General features: G+C 46.1%; 1 long non-coding RNA gene across 1 annotated transcript; it reads left to right on the top strand.

Annotated features, from left to right (window-relative positions):
• The first annotated feature begins 14,434 nt into the window (after window positions 1-14,434).
• LOC134473130 (uncharacterized) lies at window positions 14,435-16,337 on the top strand. The gene is made up of 3 exons (XR_010043231.1): window positions 14,435-14,589; window positions 14,953-15,076; window positions 16,193-16,337. It is a non-coding gene; the product is annotated as an uncharacterized LOC134473130 (long non-coding RNA).
• Window positions 16,338-19,609: the final 3,272 nt, after the last annotated feature.

Genomic DNA, 19,609 nt, shown 5'->3' with positions numbered 1-19,609 from the left:
GGCCAGCAGCTGGGGTCTCAGGATAATGGTTCTACTCACAGCACTCCTGTGAAAGGTGCTATTCTGAACCTGGACAGCTCAGTCTGGGTTTAGAAAGGGTGCCCACTCAGGGATAAGAATGGAAGGGGCTACCTAGGTCCTGGGATGGAGTTCAGCAAGGGGCAGTTGGTGACAGAGCCTGTTATACAGGGTGACCCTCAGAGTAGACCCCAGTCCAGTCAGGCTGCTGCATGCTCATGGAAGGCATCCAGTCTCAAAGACTGGCCAGTCACAGAGGCTGCTGGAGTGCTAGTCCAGGTGGAGAGTGGACATCTGAGCATGCTGGTTTGGGTAACCAGAGTGATTCCAAAGGATCTGGTGGGATGCAGGCTTTGTGTTAGACTTCAGTGTTAGGGATTCTCTTTAAGGAAAACCAAACAGAATTGCAAATACCAAGTTAAGTAAGCAAATATTGGTCTAGATTTTGAAAGAAATTGCGATAAATCACAACTTTTTAAAAGATGACAACTAACAGACAACAAAATACATAGAACTGTGATGTTTTCATTAACTGCCTGACACCCCTGTAACACTCACCCCTTCCATTTGGCTGCATGGTCTTTGATCACTTCTATCCTCAACAATTTTGATTTATCACTCTCCATAGAGGGCGGCTGGAAACTCAGACATTCCTTTCCAGGGTGGGTCAACCCTTCTGGTTTCACTAATGGCCTCGAAGGGTTTCAGTTTTACAAGCAGCACTGATCATGCATGACGGTAAGGGCTAAGGCCTGGAAATGTCAGTGAAACTTTTGGATTGGTGTCCAATATGGAAAAGCAGCTCACTAAGCGCTTTCCTGTCTGATTTGAGGGCATCTGAGGATTTCTGTCTTAGAGGCTTCTCCTCAGTGCCTTTTGTATTGGTGATGTTTGTTCTTGGTTTCCCAGAGTCCTCCACCAGGAGAGCTATGGATAGTAAACCTACCGATTCAGAACTGAACACAAATCACAGCCTTCCATCCCATGGACCCCATGAGAATCACATTTCTAGCTTAGCTTCCTGAAAGGCTGCTCAGACCCCCTTGCTGTAGTTAGCTGTTGTGTCAGTTTGAGTAAGAAACAGCTACTGGATTAGTTTAGCTTCTCTCTGGGTGTGGCTGAATGGATTTACTGAATGTGGAAGTGGATTTACTGGGGTGGGAGTGGCACCAACCAACAGGCTGTAGCTTGAATGGAATAAAAAGCAGACGAAGAAGGAGGACTCACTTTGTTTCTTTGGCAAGCTCCAGTCTTCGCCTTTACCTTGGACATCGCCTCTTGGACTCTAGCAGGCTCTGCAGCCTTCAACACAGACACTGCAGACCCTGATTCAGACTTACCAAGGACACTACAGTTGCCTCCGGGCTTTGACTTTGGCTGGGTCTTTCAGCTCTTCAGCTCAGTCAGCCCTTTTGTCCTTTTCTACATCTAACTGCAGCTGGTCGTGGTGAGCCTAACTTGTAAGCCCATATTTCTATATAAGCCTACCTTATTTTAAATCTGTTTTTCTAGTGAGCCCTGACTGACATACCTGGCCTCTCCTTTCATCATCAGTGAAACAATAGAGAAAATGTGGAGGTGGGTTTACCTAGAAGTATCCCAACTGCATTACTGTGACAATTCCACGGAACAGTGGCCATCAGGACATGAGGGAGGAGCCCTGCTCCGGGTCTTAAGAATCAGCCTGTGCATAGGAAGGGTCTGAAATTGAAACTTTATCCATTTCCCAGCCAATCATCTTGCTAACAGGCCTGGAAACAGCTGGTTGACCCAACACACCCAGGCTCTGAGATTTAGGTGAGGGTGTTCACCTGGGCAGAGGCTGGGACTGGTTGTGGAGGAGGTGGTTGACCTGGATTACATTTAAAGTCTCTATCACCCATCTGCAGGAAAGACATTACCTGGTTGCTCAGAACCCATTTGTTCATCTCTGAGTGTCACACAATACAGATAGAATCCAGTCTTTGATTAGCTGGAATCTTCTTTATCTGCATCTTTAATCATTTTTGATCATCCATACATTGGTCAGACATAAATTGACATAGGAGTTGGATAGTGATAATTCCTGGAGATTCAGGTGTAGTCATTCCAGTGCTGAGTGACCTGGAAGGTTTGTAGTTCCCCATTCATGGGACGCTGCCACCCTCACACAGGTGATGGAGAGGAACAAAGCGTACCAGGAAACTGCATGTTTTTTATTTTTTAACACACCACAAGTTGGGCACCCCAGGCTTATGTATGGAAAAGCATGCTTCATCAAAGTAGGTGTAACTTTTTGCTAACCATATTTTAATTCTTTAGACTCACTATTCCTCAATTTTATTTGTTGATTTAGTATCCCATTGCTTTCCATACATTATTTGAGGTGATTTTTATAAAATGCATATATGAACAAGAAAAAAATTACAAAATAATACATTAGGACCTGGAAAGGCTGAGATGGAATTTTGAGGCCAGTTGAAGCAACACAGTGAAATAAAACAAAACAACATACTGGGGGGAAAATGGGGCTCCATCTTCCTGGTAACCAAAGCGAAGACAAAGCCATGAATCTACTTGGATTTCAATGTTTAGAAGAGAAAACAAATGAGTCCCCTCAGGGAAGTCACACTGCTCCAGAGTAAGTGGCAAGGGATGTCCTCGGGCCTTTCTCAAGGCATCGCAATATACAAGTGAAGCATGGATGACAGAATGTACCCTGGTGGCCAGGGAAGGAAAAAGACAGTGAAGAAATGCCCAGGTGGAAATTTCTGGGGAGGACTGGGAGGTCTTCCCATTCAACCATGCCTTCTGGGAGCTTGGCTAAGAGTTGTTCCATAGATGGACGAGTGGCTCTGGAAGTTACACCGAATGGACATGTCATCAATTGCAGAACACTCAGAAAGTGCTCAGAGGATGACATTGTACATCTGTCTATGGGGCCTGAGCAACCCAACCAGAGCTCTGCCTGAAGTCTGTATGTGTGTGTGGTGGTGGTGGTGGTGGGGGGGTCTGCTGACAAATGACAAATGTAGGAACAATTGAGAACCAGTGGGAGGAGGAGTCCCAATCTCTGTTCCCTTGAGAACACTGGAGAAATTATTTTAGTTGGGAATTTTTTTATGATCATAGCCAAAGGAAAATATCTGTAATACTCTCATAGAACATCAATCTTGATTCTATGTGATTTCTCAGTAAAACCAGCAAGAAGAAGTTATTGCGAATTGTACCCTTAAATTGCCCTATGTCATGACGTTTGTGGAGAACATCTGTTGGAATGAGGCTTTATTTTGAGACAAGTTGCTATCACACTATGCTCTCTGGCAATAATTAACTAGCAGGGCTGGTTTGCCACCAAGATGACTTCCAGCTCCTGACAGCACATGTGGTCCCCTGCACAAACTTATCTGATGTTTTCCTGGCTGAGGGGGTGGGCAGCCAGGGCTCCTGAAAAGCATTTTGGGTGTAAAGGGAGATGCAATTTACGCCATTTAGAATTACAGTTGGATTTGCCATGCGACCCGGTGTACTCAGAAGTGCCTAAATGCAGGGTGCTGGGAAGCGAGACTCAAGGAGTCCCCAGGGAAAGCTGGTTGCTTGTCTTCCAGCCTGGGCCGGTCCTTAGGCAGAGGCTGAGGAGAAAGCGATCCATGAGAGGGATGAGCATGGTATGGTTTATTGAGGATTCTTCTATGGAAGACAAATTCAGCCAGAACGAGCTTGAACTGCAGGAGCCATGCACAAAACTGGGGAGGTTCATTGTGATCCTGATACAGTTTTACCTTGTCTTCTTCAAGAGCAACGTGCTTTTAGCTGACATTTGCTTAAACGTTAACGACCTTGTGTGACATCCAGCCGTATGGCAATTATAATCATTATGTTGTCTCCGCTCTTCTCCCTTTCACATTTCCTAGAACAATGAACAATCTTAGTCTTTTCAGGGAGAAGAATTGCCCATGATTTTGGAAGAAAGCATGTTTTGTGCCATATCCAGAGGCTCATGTGACTCCCCTCCAGAAACGCCTCTTTGGGGGCAGCTGCAGAGGCAGCGAGGATGCTGGGAAGCTGCATCTGCATATCTGGCTGTGAGTTCTGTGGCGATGCAGGGGCCTGCCTGGCTGTCTACAGATCTGGGCTGCTGACCAAAGCCTGCCATTACCGTAGGCTGGACTGACCCAAAAAGGACAGTGTGCTGTCCTCACCTGCCCATGCCTGGCTCCAGGAGGAGGTGAGAAAAACACAAGGGTGCTCAGCCCAGGGCCAGCTCTGGCTATCACATCTGCTGTCAGCTTGACAGGAAGGGCTTGTGTGCCTGGCTAAGGGTTCATGTATCTCACTTAGAAAAGATGCAGGAGTCCTAGTCCCTAGCACTTTGCAATGTGACAGAAGTAAGTGGGTCTTTGCAGAGGTAGCAAAGGTAAAGTGAGGTCTAGAGCAAGAGGCCTAATCCAGGATGACTGGCATCCCCGTGAAAGGTGAAATTTGGAAACAGGCCAAAGTGCTCAGAGTGAGGACAATGTGAAGAGACATAGAGAGGACTCCATGTGAAGATCAGAGTTGTATTGCCACAGCCAAGGAGCATCTGGGGCTCCTGGAAGATGAAGGAAGATAAAACCCTCTGGGTTTCTGGGATGACAGGGCAGGGTTTGTCTCTTAATCCTGGACCTCCAGCCCCCAGATCTGTGATGGAATCGGCTTCTGCTATAAGCTACACAGTTGGCAGGACTTGGCTATATCACCCTTACGAAATGAATATTCTGATTCCTCCATTTCCTGGAGCGGGAAATTGAGGATCAAGGAGGGTAAAGATCCTCTCCAGGCTCACGTGGCATGTGATTATCTTCAGTTTCTGTTAGTTTAGGAGCTGGCATCCAGCATGCTCCTGCTCTAGCAGGCGGGGATCTAGCAACTGGTGACAGACATCATGGATGCCAGCAGCTCTGTTCCTGGGAACAGTGCAACTTTTCACAAACTTGCAGTGTCTCACACTGGCTGCCTCGCTCGGGTCTCTTCATGTCGTGGTGCAGACTTGGGTGCTATGACCAGGCAGTGAGCGTAGGGCTGTAAAGGATGAAAGTCCTTCCCTGGAGGCTAGGCCCCTGATTGCTGCCCATCCTTAAGAAATGGGAGAACTTGACATCAGCTTAGGAGGACCTGGCAACAACTGGCCACATGGCTTTATAGACAAGGCACAGAGTAAAGAGGCCAGTACTGCTCGATGCCTGCAGGAACATGGGCAGCAGCTCAGCAGTTGGCTTTAAGTATAGGACATCAGGAGCAGGTTGACATGTTACTGTCATAGCTCAGGGACTCAGCAGGCCTGCCAAAGGAGCAGCGGAAGGAGCAACATCCGAGCATTCTCAGCGCTCTGTTTGGTCCCCGGCAGCTTCCTGATGGCAGCCACTATTTGCATAATGCAGGCGCTTTTAACCCATATTTTAGTAATTGTAGTCATGGATCATGGGAATTCATTCACATGGTGCACGAGATAAGGGATGAAGAAAATGCTTTATGCGTGCAAATCAAAACTGCTTGTATTCCTGAATATAACTATGGGGGGGGGGGTGCGTTTCCAGATGTGCTAGAGAGAGATTTTCAAGACATACAGTTGCTCCAAAGCACATTCTGATGAATTTTTCAGAGATGAAATATGCCTTTGATTAAGGAAGCCCCCCCGCCAACTTTTGATAAGTCCTCTGTGCCTTGGGTTACTCACTCAGTCATGATGTCGAATGCAAAATAGAAGGATAAAACCTTCATTGTGATTTATGATCACGGTTATTAATTTCTGATGCAGCTTTTGGGTTTGGATTATTTGGGGGTGGAGGGATTTGGCAATGTATATGAGGAGCTGGGAAGATTTACTGGCATAGATATCACAGCCGAGTTCTAGCTGTAAATAACGAAACTTCCGAAAAGAAGCATTAAATCCCACATTATTAGTATGTAGAGGAAGAAACTTAAAATGTGAGCAATCAATGGATACAAGTTAGGATTTCCCCACAGGTAATCTCCAAGGTGAGCCACAGGTACTGGATGAGAGTGGGGTTCCCTTGGTTCTACTAAGACCTGACGCCAAACCCATTCCACCAGGATGAATATGGTTCCTAGACCCTGGTGCAGTTGCCTACTAAGGCCGCGCCAGTGGTTAATTATGTTAATGATCATGGGTGTTGCCATTATCTATCAAAGTAGTATATAACTTTAATTTCTACTTTCTGTTTCTTATATAAAAGTTCACAGTAACAGGCTGATTTTGGCTGTGCACATATTCTAGCGAATATTTAGTCTAGATGTACAAGATGGATCTTTTTCATGGCTTGCATACAATCTCCAGTGGGATAAAGTTTCAAGCTGTCCTGGAAGGGAGGAGTTTTAACCGGAGGAACATGGGGAAACATTAGTATCTAGTGCAGTTTAAGAGAAGGCTGTCTGCTCCCTAGCTGTGTTCTTCTCAGGATAGTGTGGGCTAGTATTCATGGCCATGGGACACACTTGGCCCATAGACTTTAGCAAAATGTGGGAAAGTCATAATTCCAAATAGGTTCAACTGGGGCCCCCATTGTCCTTAGTCTCATATCTAGAAGTGGGCCTGATAGGTAGTAAGGGATGCTTGAAATTTTCTGTTCCAGGCCCTTGGATGTGACATAAAGGGACCTTGAAGAAGAAACCAAGAAAGAAGAAACTATCTGAATCCTTTCACAATGCCACTATAACCATCTTTCATCAGGCACTAATCGTATTCAAGAGAGTTTTATTCTCACAACTTCCCTCCAAAAATCACATTATCCCGTGCGTGACGATTTCAACACATGTATTTTAGAGGAACACAGACATTCAGACCATAGTAATCAGGACAGAGAATCTAATATAAAAGAGAACATAGGTAGTAGGTGGTTGGTAAGTGAGAGAAGGGCTTGAGTGGGCTTGAGATGTTTTTCCTGCCTTGGTTGACACATTGACTCTGAACATAGGCCGGTATTGATTGAATGGATCCCTCAGATGCCACAAAGAATGCTGGCACTTCTGCATGTGACCCTACATGAACTGATTGTGACACCACAGCAGAGGTAGCAGCAGCCCCCATGACCTAGATCCCCACCTGGACTATAGCTCAAGACACCTCCTGGCGTGGGCATAATTGGTACTGTTGACCAGGGGAGAAAATTAGGTACACATAGGTCCCTGCGGAGAGGTGGAGTGGAGTCTCCACACTAGTCTCATTCTCAGCAGCACACCAGGCTACAGTTTGTATCTTCAGTGTCTCCCAACCAAGGCCCATGTCTTAAATGTTTGGTCCCCTTTAATATATGGACTTTTGGCAGATGCTGTGAATTTTTAGAAAATGGGACCTTATGAGAGGCCCAAAGGTCTTTGAGGGGTGTGTTCTCAACGGGAAAGGTGGGACTCAGCTCCTTTCTCTTTTGCTCCTTGGCTGTGCAGGGATCACTTTTCCCTGCTGTGAACTCCCCACATTGTCATCAGGCATGGTCACCAGAAGTTCAGAGCTATAGATCCACTTGGTCTTGAGTGAGATTTTCAAAAATTGTGAGTCAAAATAAATATTTTTTCTTTGTATGTTAATTATGTCAAATATTTTAGTATAGTGATGGAAAGTTAACTGAGACACATCTCTTTGTGTTTTTTATAAAACAGCTCTTTATTAAAGAACAAGAACATAACATCACACCACAGTGACGTATGTGAAACCATAAGGTTCAAAATATACAATAGTCACTGTGAAATGGAAGGAAACTGTTCAATAAAAAGAAGAAACTAAGATAGGGGAAAAGAGAAAGGATAGAAGGGAAAAGAAAAAAAATGCAAGTTAGTTATAACAGTGTCACTTAGTTCACTGAATAGGAAAGGTTGTGCTAATATTGATTGAATTTTTATGCCCATATTTTGTACTTGAGTGACTAAAGATAATGTTGTGTAATTTATCAATAATTGTTACTTTTTCATTATTTTGTTGTGAAAATTTGTTTTACCTTTTCTTCCTAATATTAACAAATAAAGTAATAAATTTAAAAAAATAAAAAAATAAAGAACAAGAACATAAGTCACAGTTGGCTATGCACTGCACTTTCCCACAATGAGCTCAACCCTGGGACTTTCTTCATATCAGGAATAAAGACCTCCATGCTCCAACCACTCTCAGCAAAGATGACTACAACTTGTTACATTCATCTCCTTACAGCTCTCTTCAGAGGTCAGAAGAGAGCTGCTCCCAGAAGGTTGGATTTCTAATGCATCCCTGCTTCTGGAGCAAAGATTCATAGGTGCTGCCTCTCTGATATCCTCGAGGCTGAGGTGTTTCTTGTGCCCTAGACAATGCGTGTGTCCCTTCTACTTGCCAAGTTCACAGGCTCTGTTAAAGTTTAGATCTAAGCTATTCACCAAAAGTCTCTTGAGTTCAGAGGTGAAGCTTTTGGAAAGCTACTGGACCATGGGGAAACTATACTTACAAGTAGATTATTAATCCACTGATGAATAGCTGGATTTGCTTCTAGGAGATGTCTTAGTTAATATTCTGATTGGTGGGACAAAAATGCCCAGTATCTACAGTTAAGGGAGGGAAAGATTTATTTAGCTCCCAGTTTGTAGAGGTTTCAGTTCATAATCAGCTGGCACCAGGGCAGGGTGGCATGGCAAACAGGCATCAAAGAACAGAAACAGTTCATGGTGGGCAGAAGGTGGCAAAGCACCCAGTGGGGCCACTGCAGCTCTTTCTAGCTCTTATATCTTATTCAGGCTATTTAGGTCAGCTAGCACTTACACCCTTAATCTTAGTTCTCTTGATCCTAGCATTGCACCATGAATCAATCCCAATGTCACAAATTCTATACTGGCCACCTCTGAAAAAGCTCCATCAATGACTACATGAGGCTTTGAGGGTACATCTAGACACAAGCCATAAAAGGAGGTAAGGTTTGGCTGCAGATGAATTGCAGGAGGTGTGACCTGAAAGAGTGTATTCTTGTCCCCCATCCTTGCTCTCTCTTTGCTTCCTGGCTGTCCCCAGTTGGGTAGTTTTCCTCCACTCTGCTTTTCCACTATACTGGTTCTGACTTGGAGCCAACCAACCATGGACTGAAACCATTAAAACTGTGAGCCAAATATTTTCTCCTTTAAATTGTGTGTGTCATGTATTTGATCCCAGTGACCAAAAAACAAAAATAAAACCCAAACAAACAAATAAAAACCCCTTACTAAATACAGAAAATTTTCAGGGGCAGTGGGATCATTGCTGTGACATATTGATCATGTGTTTCTGAAGTCTTTGGACATGGCTTCTGAGAGGGTTTTGGAAAATATTAGAAGAACAGGCAAGAAAAAGTCCAAAATGCTATAAGTAGAACATGATGGGCCATACTGGTCTGAGTTCAAAAAGCCAAGCTCATGTGGTTTCAGTTGGGAATAAGAACTCTATTGAGAAATCAACTGGAGGCCATCAAATATACCAAAATTTTGTCTATATTTTGTCCTTTTGTAAGAGGCTGAGTTTAAAAACAGTGATCTAAAGAGAAAACTTCAAGACAGCCCAATATTTAGGCTGGGGCATGGGTTCTGCCACTCGTTTTCAGACAGCTTTATAGAGTATCTAAAGTAAAAAGCAGAACTGAAAGAAGTAAAAATATTGTAGTTTAGCAAAAAAGAAAATGTCTAAATTGGGAACATAAAAATTGTGATTGGTAAAAAGATTAACAACACTAAAAAGAAGCTAGGTCTTTTGTGCCAGAAAAGTAGGAAAGATGGCTTGAGAGCATCTCAGGAAAAGGAAAGCCTCCACTCATCAGAGATTCAAGGATATAACAGAGTAAACTTTAAAAAAAGTTGGCTTTGAGAGGCAAGCCCTACTCATTAAGTCCACCTAAAAAAGTATTTCCATAGGTTCAGCCATTTAGATAATCAGAAACCACTGTAATCATGGTTCAAGAGGGCCTGGGAACTGCTCTGGTTGGTAGAAGTCCTGGACATATCCATGTGGTGTTGCTCTTAGAGGCATGCAGGATGCAAGCATTGTGGGGTTGAGAAGGCTTCCACTCAGATTTCAGAGGACGGCCTCAGAGGCCAGGCAATGTGCTTCTGAGAGGGTAATGTTGCAAAAATGAAAAAAAAGGTACAACAAAGGGGACCCCAGGAACTTGGAGATTCCAGGAATGTGAAAGATCTGTGGAAAGCCACAGGCAGAGCATAGAACCAACCCCAAAGAGGGGCCCCATGGCCTCCAATTAAAAATGCCGTAAGTCAGGGCTACTCATACTTTTTGGAGCTCACATATTGCATCATAATCTCCAAGCATGGAATATAGAGCTGCAGGATTTAGTTTTTTGGTCTGATTCCTTTCTATCCCTCCTACTCTTTCCTTTTGAAATGGAAATGTTTACCCTGGGCCATTGTATGCTGTAAGAATGTAGCTTTCTTTTTTACTTTTACAGAGGCTCAGAGCTAAGAGTTTGCCTTGAGTCTCAGAGGAAATTTTGGAGTTAAATTTTTGAACAACGCAGCATAGTTAAGACTTTGAAAAATTTTGGAGATGGACCAAATGCATTTTTCATAAACAGATAGACATGAATCTTTTGGGGGCCAGAGGCAGAATGTTATGGTTTTAGAAGAAAAACATCCCCTGCTAGTCTCCTGCTTTTAGAATTGGGAAATTCACAATGCAATTAGATGATGGGGGCGCTGTACTTACCTGTGGGTTAACCCAGTGAGTTCACAGCTGAATGTGCTATTAGGAAGTAGGACCTATTTGCAAGAGATGAGTCACTAGGAATGTGGCCTGGAAGAGTATTCTCTCTTTCCTTGGTACCTTCCTCTCTTTCTGCTTCCTGGATGGCATGGGTTGGGCAGCTTTCCTCCATACCCACCTACCATGAAATTTCTGCCTTGGAGCCAGCTGACCATGGACTAAGTCTCCTGAAATTGTCAGCCAAACGAACCTCTCCTCCTTTAAATTGTGAGGGTCAAGTATTTTGTCTCAATGCCAGGAAAATGACTACCTAGACTCTGAAATGGGGCCCTCCCCAAAGTAAAGCCACAGTGGTCAAGGCAGCCTCAGAGCAAGAAGTAGCACATTCTTCACCTGCCCACAAGGCTCACTGAGGAAATGAGGATTTGATCATAGAACTATAAGGCATTGCAATAAAATCTAGCTGACTCTTATGGGAAATAATATAAAGGGAAATGAGAAAGAGCCCATTAAAGTCTGCTCTGGGGATTAAATTTGCAGACATGCTAGACAGAAATATGTAAGTTGACATATGATATGTACTTTGTCTATTTTGTCACTTTTCTTTTAATGATCATCTTTCCTTCATTTGCTATAATTCTGTGGCAAATTTCACCCAGTGACCCCCCCTCTCCACTGTGGGGCAGGCATGAAGGCTTGATCATCCAGGGTGCTCAGAAACCTGAACAGAGTGCTGATTCCAGAGTGGACTGGTGACCCAGGCAAGGCTGGTTAGAGTCCTAGTGGGCTACTAATAGAGTTTTTTTTTTTAACTAGTTTGTAATGTCCCAGTGTCCAAGAGCTTGACAAAACTGAGCCATCAATAGTCGTACCTGCCATCAGTTGAAAAGATTGTTCCTGAATAGAGAGAGGCACCAAGACAGGGAGGTGGGGTATCTATTACAATGTTGGAGCCTCTGGATCCAACCATATCTGTTACCATTAACCCCCTGGGAAGCTCAGTTTCAAGAGCAAATGACTTGAATTGCTCACTTAGGATATTTTTCATTAGATTTCTGCATTTGCAAAGCAAAACTTTCTTGACAAATGAAATTACTGTGTGTGTGTGTGTGTGTGTGTGTGTGTGTGTGTGTGTGTATGCGTGTGTGTATGCCCACATAGCCAAAGTATAAGGTTTATGGCTGGAGTGTCAGTGGGAAAAGTTGATTTTAAAAAAAGGTTGGATTTAGGTTGCGGAGGGTGGTACAGGGGCCTTGAATATTTTTTAATCAGAGGAGTGATTTAATTTTAGAAAGTCTAAACTGCAAGCATGAGGGAAGAGGGATTTACTTTTCAGTTTTGGAGTCTGGAGTCCATCTTGGGTGAGGGGTAGATTGTGGAGTCTGTGGTTGATCCCAGGCGAGGGATAAGTTGGGAGCCTATGACATAATAATCATGGGTTCTACCTAAGGAGAAACCACAGGGATACAAAGGGCACGATCCAGGTGGCTTTGCTGTGTGGAACTGGTAGGACTGAATCTGCCTGGGCATGTGGAGGGAAGAGGAGCCGCCGCTGGTCCCAGTGTGCCTAGTACAATAGGACAAGTTGGAGGGGCAAGGAGGGATGGCCATGAGTGGAACTGGTGACCACTTGGGCTGCCACTGCCAGGGGAGAAAACTGAAGCTCTGAAAGTAGATGATGCTGTCCAGGAAGGGTGAGGAAAAAAGGACCAGAAGGGGTTGTGCGGGAGATCCTAGGCCATTGAGCTGCTGCTAGAAATAGGAATCCCCGAAGCTGCAGGATTAGCCCCTGCTTTGGGGCTGCTTTGGATGGCTGGGGCCCCAAGCATTGTTCATGCCATGTGCAAGGTGGTGGGGAGAGATGTGAGCTGGAGAACTCATGCCCTGATCAGGGCTTCGGCCTTCCCTCAGAGATAGTACCGCAGACACCAGAGAGCTGGGGAGGGGCCACCTGGAAGAGTAGAGGGCCTCTCCTCTCCTCCCCACTTCCATGGGGTCTACAGGATGCCTGGAACACTATGAGCAGAGGCATGGCACTCACAGCCCTTGGGCATCTCAGGCAGTGGGGTGGTGCCCATATCTTCAAGCCCTGAGTGTGGCAGGAGTCTTTGGTAGTGTGTGCCCTGTTCCCAGGGGTAGGTCCCTCCATTGAGGGACTGACAGGACCTGTTTAGAGCTGTGTCAGGGCCATCCAGGGTCTGCCGAGGGTGTGCACTTTCCTGCCTCTCATTTTGGCAGATAGGCCTTGGGCTCAGCAGGACAGGAAAAGCGCCCTGCCTGACCCTTCTGTCAATATTTTCTGAGACAGGAGCACACAGGGTTGTCTTTCAGCAAATGTTACCACAGCAGCACAAGATAGAGGGTGAGCACCTGGCCTGATAGCTGTAAGTTGCCCCTATTCGTCTCAGGGTGAATGTGTGTGTAGGGGGTGTTGGGAGCTGTTCTGAGAACCAGAGGTGCCAGGCCTCAGCAGTGCCACCAGGGAGGTTTCAACAGGGCCTCACCCACAGCCCTAAGGCCTCAGTGACCTGATGAGGCTGTGGTCTTGGTGATGTGGGCAGACCTGGATCTTAGGTGTTTCTCTGGCCAGCGGGAAGCAGCCACCCCTTACCCTTGCTGACCTTGTTTGGTGCTCGCTTTAGGGACAAAGGTCCCTATGAGCTCTGGGTGGCAGCTCTGCCCATGAAACCAACAAGCGAGCTCAGGCACATTAAAGAATTTCTGTAAAGCATGTCCTTAAGGGAGAGAAAGGTCAGCATTTCCTGAACAGGCCATGCTGGGACTTGGGGGACCAACCAAGATATCAACCAGCCAGCTTTCCTTGTAAACTGTGCAAGCCATGCATGTGCCAGAGAGAAAAAAGTCAGATAGCTCCTCCCTGAGCCTACCATCCCAACACTCCTCACCCCAAGCAACAATGGGACGGTTCTGAGGTCAGCCTGAGTCCTTAGCAAGTAAGGTACCTAAAGCAACTAAATGCTCATATTATTTGGTTGATTATGCAGGCCTGGGGCCAGAGGTCTGAGCATCTCTTGGGAGGCTGACAGCACACAATGCAGCAAATATGGAGGATTCCTTTCTATCCTATCTTTGAAGGCCAATATAGTTTTTACTGTTTTGCTTTGTTCTGATTAATTGTTTTTGCTTTATTCAATATGCCGATTTGATTGGTTTTATAGTGCTTTGTTTTGGTTTGATTTTGCTATACCTGATGGAATGCACAGCTATTGTGAAGGTAACAAGACATATTACGGTAGTTATTATTGTTTTCCCAGTACTGCTTTGAAGTCCTGTACCAATTTTGCTGCATTTTCTTGATTGGCTCTGTTCTGTCTTGTTTTGTTGAATTTTATTATCTTTAAAATTAAAAAAAATTTTTAAAAAAGTATGTGTAAAGCAGAGGAGTGGGCCCATTCTCTCTGACACACAAGGACGGATTTGGCCTTTAGATGAAAAGAGGAAATGCAGGAGCAGGGAAATAAACTTCTAACCATTTTCAGCAATTAATCATAAAATTACAGTTTATTCTCCCTGTTTCCTCTTCTCCAATAAATTCAATGAAACAACTGTTCGGGTTACAACTGAAACATAAATATGCCACCGTTTTCATGAATTCTTCCAATGAGCAGATGAACCATAGCAATTATAATTTAGTCTGAACTATGGAAAGAGCTACTTGGATGAACAGAAGGGCCACGAGGTGAAAGCTGCTACCTTTCATCCATTTTATGCTAACACTAGGGGAACAAACATGCCCGCCATCTCTGTTTCCTTTTACTTTGAGTCTGAGGCCTGGTCCACGTGGAATACTTAACTAACCCGTGGAAAGAGGAAGCTGGAGTCCTTTGCTGCTCTCCTTGGGAAGCCGGGAAACTGTCACTGCTGTTCACAGCTTGGTAAGAACACACTGAGGTACCCTTGAGCTGGAGTTTTTTCTAAAGCTTCCTACTCCCTTGGCGAATGCTTGGAAAGCCTTCCTGGGTCATTTTTCACTTGAGTGCACAGGAGAGAGACCGACAAGCCCCTAGTGCATGGGCAAGGTTCAGAGAAAACTGAGGTGTGACTGTGGCTGACCCTGCCTTGCATCATCCTGGGCGGCTCCAGCTTGCTGCTGGACCCAAGAAGGAACTCCATGTGTCCTCCACGCCAAAACCCCCTTCTGCTCTCCTGTCCTCATTTCCATGCATTTGGAACAAAGACAGGAAAGGAAAGGTTGGTCGGTCTTAGGTTTACTGTCCTTCCCTTTCCTGTTGCTCCAGCCCTTCAGGCTCCTGCAGATCCCTGGAGTCACAAGGCCACCACATCCCACCCACTTGGTTCATGTTCTTGGAGCCCAGCAATGGTTCACTCCCCCTTCCCGGCCACCCTCAACACAACGACCAGGTGAGTCCCTCCCAGGGCTCACGTCCCACACTCTGGGGATCTGAGTAAGCCTCCCTGATGGCCCATGCATGACAGGACTGGCGATGAGGTGTGGATGAGAGGAGAGCTTGTTGGCACCTGTGAGGGGCCTGTGTGCAGAACCCGGGGAGCACGCAAGACTTGGCAAGACTGTGCTTCATTCTAAAGGGTGGTTTTAATAAGAGGAATCTGGAAAATCATGCCAAAACCACAGAATGAATCAGCTCTTTCTGGTGAAATCAGCTGACTTCCTTTCTTAGGAATGTACAGGGAAGCCATGGGGGTGTCAGGAGGTTGGTGGCCTTGAGGCACTTGACTGACAAGGTGAAGCCATTCCAAAGTACTGCTTCTGAGAACACCTGGTAGCCCTTCTCTCTCTCTAGGACAAGAGTCAGGGCCCCTAGGGATCACAACCCCTGTGACACCTGAGGAATATTCTAGAATATAATATGGACAAGCTGTCTGTGTGGAGATGAGCTTAAAGAGGGACAAACAGGGGTGTGAGGCAGAGGTACTGGGTGCTGGGCAAGGCACAGCAACAACCGAATTCAAGCATGAGCTGGGCTGCAAGTGTGGGTTGAGGTCCGAAGGCCCAGAGCCCAAGGTGGTGAGCTCTGTCTATGCAGGTGGCTTACTCCTGGCCTCTGTGCTGGGGACAGGACCTGAGGCTGGGATGAATGTGGGGAGCTCTGAAAACAGAGCTCAGTATTCACCTGGAATCACATGAGGTGACTTTGGGTCTAACCCTCAGCACACTGCCCAGTCCTGGGGCCAGGGGTCACATTGGGGACTGCAGAGTGGATCAGACATGCAGAGGACAGGACTGGGAAGGTTGTCTGGGGTGAGACTGTCAAAGGCTTTGTTAAAAATACAAACTGTGGACTGTGGATGTAACAGGCCACTTACTTCACAGGTGAGGGGCCCTGGGTTTAATGCCCAGCACCACACACTTGCGCGTGTACACACACACACACACACACACACACACACAAAACCATGTCCCTCAAGTCCTCAATTCCTTTGCCCTGTATTCTTCAGTAAACTTATTCTCTGCAGATCAGCACTGGTGCAGCCGTGTGCTCTGTCACTGTCCTACAGGTTCCTACCATGATATGATGTGACAAAGTCTGGGTGCAGAGCTGTGTACCCTGTGCCAAGGCACCTGCATTTTTAGAATTATGCATCTACCACTGACTGCTGAGGATACAGGAAAATGCCAATGGCTAGTTGGTTTTAAGTGCTGGACCATGTAGGTAATTTTTCTCTCTCTTTTTTCCTTGGGAATTTCAAAGAGTTTGCTCTACTTTTAATATTTAAAAATTTGAAACAGACACAGAAGTCGATAGTAGATCATGAGCTTCCCTAGGAAGCCAGGCCCTTGACCCCCTTAGCAGGCAGGGAGGATTAAAGGAATTTAGGGGGGTGTGCCCTAAACTGGGGGCCAACTGCCATGCTGGGGGCTCCCTTGGAATGACAGGGATTGTGACCCTCAAGACCATGTCCAGGCCTCACAGTCTCCACCTCTTGCATCAGCAGGAGTGAGTGATCAAACAAGCCAGTCCCTGCCCCATGGAGCTGGTCTGTGCTCCTCTCACCTTATAAAATCCTAGACACTCACGGAGTCCCCGAGAGTCCCATCATGTGTCTCGCCTGCCAACGCTGCATCACAAATGAGGCTGCGTAGTGAAATTAACCAGAGCCTTTCTCCCAAGAAGGATGCTGAGGCTGGAGAAGAGCATCTGGCCCTAGGGCGCAGTGAGACCTTCTCACCCATCACTCCCACACACACCCACCCGTTGTTCATAGGAGAGACACTAGGATGTTCAATAGGAAAATGGAAATACCTTGGCCGGCCATTGGGAATCAGGCTACAAAAGTGGTCTGGAATTCACTGGATTTCTGCTTGGAGGAAAGGCCCCCTGGTGCTTTGCATTTCACGAGAGTAAAACAGTTCCTTCTTGAGAACCAGGGATGCAGGGTTCAGGGAGTGGGACAGGGCCTTGGAATCAGCCTAGAATGTGTGCCTGGGTGGGTTTTGGGGACCGAAGGGGACTCAAGGGCTCCCTAGGTGAGGTCTGTGTGTGAAGATTATCAAAGCATGGAAACTGAGGTCAAAGTCCAAGGCAGGATCCAGGGCATCGGGCAGGGGTGCATGGGGTCAAGGGGCAAAGGTAAGCAGCACTTGAGATGCACAAATGAGCGACAAGGCACTGCCTCTTTGTTAATCTTGAAAATGGGCAGAACGGGTTTCCCCGCCAGAGTTGCCAAGGGGCTGACACAGCCAGGGTGCTTCTCTGTCATGTGTCACAGATGGGGATGGGATGTCTCGTCATTCTCCTACCCAAAGACAGAGAGAGGTGATGCTACAAGGAAACTGGAAAGTAAAAGTTAATAAGCATGGAAGTGTCTGTGCTAATGCACCGCAGTGACTCCCTGAGTATGGGCGGCAGCTTTAGGCTTCTTTCTGAGTTCTGCTGAGCAGTCTCTCCATGTATCCTGAGTCCAGTGGTTTTTTATGTTTTTCCAGTACTCGAGATGGACTCCAGGGCCTTTGCACAGAGCTCCATCTGCAGTTGCCATCCCCTGATTTTTATTTAGAAACAGAATCTCACCCTGAGGGCATGGGACAAGCACAGAGCTTCACCATGCAGCTCACTCTTAAGCCCTTCACTGCACATAGCCTCAGGGGCATCCTAGCCCATCAGAATCCAAAGTGGCCTAGAGGAGACCTGAGGTATCTGTGAATGCAGCCACAGTACCCACAGCCTTTCCGTCCAGGACAAGTCCACTTTCTGATCTCTCAATACACAGCAGTGGTGGGTCCGCTTGCCTTCTTGACTCCCCCGCCCCCACCGCTACCAGGATGCACTTCCGTTTATACATCGGCTCAGCCAAAACCATTTCCCATCATCATCTTCGCCTGGAGGTTCTCCGGGTCTCAGCCAGTGTAGTGCAGGGACTGGTCCTCTGAGAAGCCATGCTGAGATGGAGACAGGTCAGGGAAGTCTCCCTGGGAGACTGTGGAGAAGGTGATGGGGCAGGGGGTTGTCAGGAGCCATTCGGCTGTGGAGCAGTCCCTCCACATCCCCAGCTCCTAACCGGGAGTCTGGCAGAACTCACCCATCTAGGCCTGAACCAGGCTGACCACAGCAGAGTGATTTGCACCTGGGACTGAGCTCCTGGGATGGTGTTTATTCCATGGTTTCCAACTCCATGACTGATCTCTGGCTCCCATCTTGGCAGAGAGCTGATTTGCTTATGAATTATTACAGAGTCATATTTCTAGAACTTTGCTCTAAAAATACCAGATTTGGAATGGTTCAGAGCAGCCTTTAAATATTTCAACGCCACTCTGCCTTTCTGTTTCCATGTTTCCTACTCCGCCAAAATGACTTAGGATTTATGAATCTGGTAAAAGGGTGCTGTGGTGTTGAGATCTTTCTAGAAAAAAACAAAGTAGCATGCAATTGCACAATTGCATCATTGTACTGCAAAGATTTTCAAAAGATGAAAGCTATTTCATGAAGGCAATTAAGAGTTTCATGTTGGAGGGACGCTGATTTAGCACAACATGTGTACCACAGTGTCTGGGCCCTTCTCTTTCCAGAACCGTTTCAGTTCCCAAGGCCACTTGCCCAGGGCTTGGTGTGATACAGCTTGGGGACGATAGAAAGCACATAAAGTAGGAAAGAAAACATAAACATCTGTTTTCTCATAGTTCCTCAGCTCCCACATGAATGGGAAGTTGAAAAAAGTTCTGTTTTGCTTTCCAACAAATTATCACCTTCTACCTCCTTTCAGCGAATGGATAGTGTGACTCCGTCCTGCGACTCCGGACTTTGAATCTTGGCCCCACTCAGACACAGAGGCCAAATGGGAGGAAACCACTCCCCCCTGGAGAACACGGTTCCGAGGCACGATTTCAACAGGGTGGGTATCTGGGAGGATAAATGCAGGATTTATTCCTGGAGGTGTCGTTTCAATGTTGTCACAAGTCTGAGAGTGCTAAGAGAAAAAGAGGCTAGAATAAGTGGAACTTTTTCAAAGTTGGTTTTGGCCAATGGCAAGCAAAACGTACATTTCTCTTTCCAATATAGAATGCAGTATATCATGGAGAAGTCACTTTGTCAGAATAATTCCATGTAAGATTAACTATACAGTGTTATGTCCCTTTGGTGAGAGAAAAAATTGGGTTTTCATAGCATTCCACATCATACACCCTCCATTTATTGTTGTGTCTGTGTCTTTTTTTTTTTTTTCTTTATCTGTACCTGTTGGCACCGCTGATGCTAAATTCTTCCTTATCACCAGAAGGAACTGAAGGGAAGAAAAGTTTATATCAGTTTCCTGGGGCTGTGGTAAGCAATGGCCACCAACAGAGTGATTTAAACAAAATCAGTGTATTTTTTCAGAGCCTGGAGGGCAGAAGTCAGAACTGATGGTCCCCCGAGGTCCACTTCCCTCAGAGGCTCTGGAGAAAGTGCCCTCATATAGCTTCTGTTGGCTCCTGCCAGT

This window comes from Cavia porcellus, unplaced genomic scaffold, assembly GCF_034190915.1.
Source record: "Cavia porcellus strain 051 isolate PalLab524CR breed Dunkin Hartley unplaced genomic scaffold, mCavPor4.1 scaffold_26, whole genome shotgun sequence".
NCBI lineage: Eukaryota > Metazoa > Chordata > Mammalia > Rodentia > Caviidae > Cavia > Cavia porcellus.
This window is presented reverse-complemented; position numbering and strand designations above follow the sequence as displayed.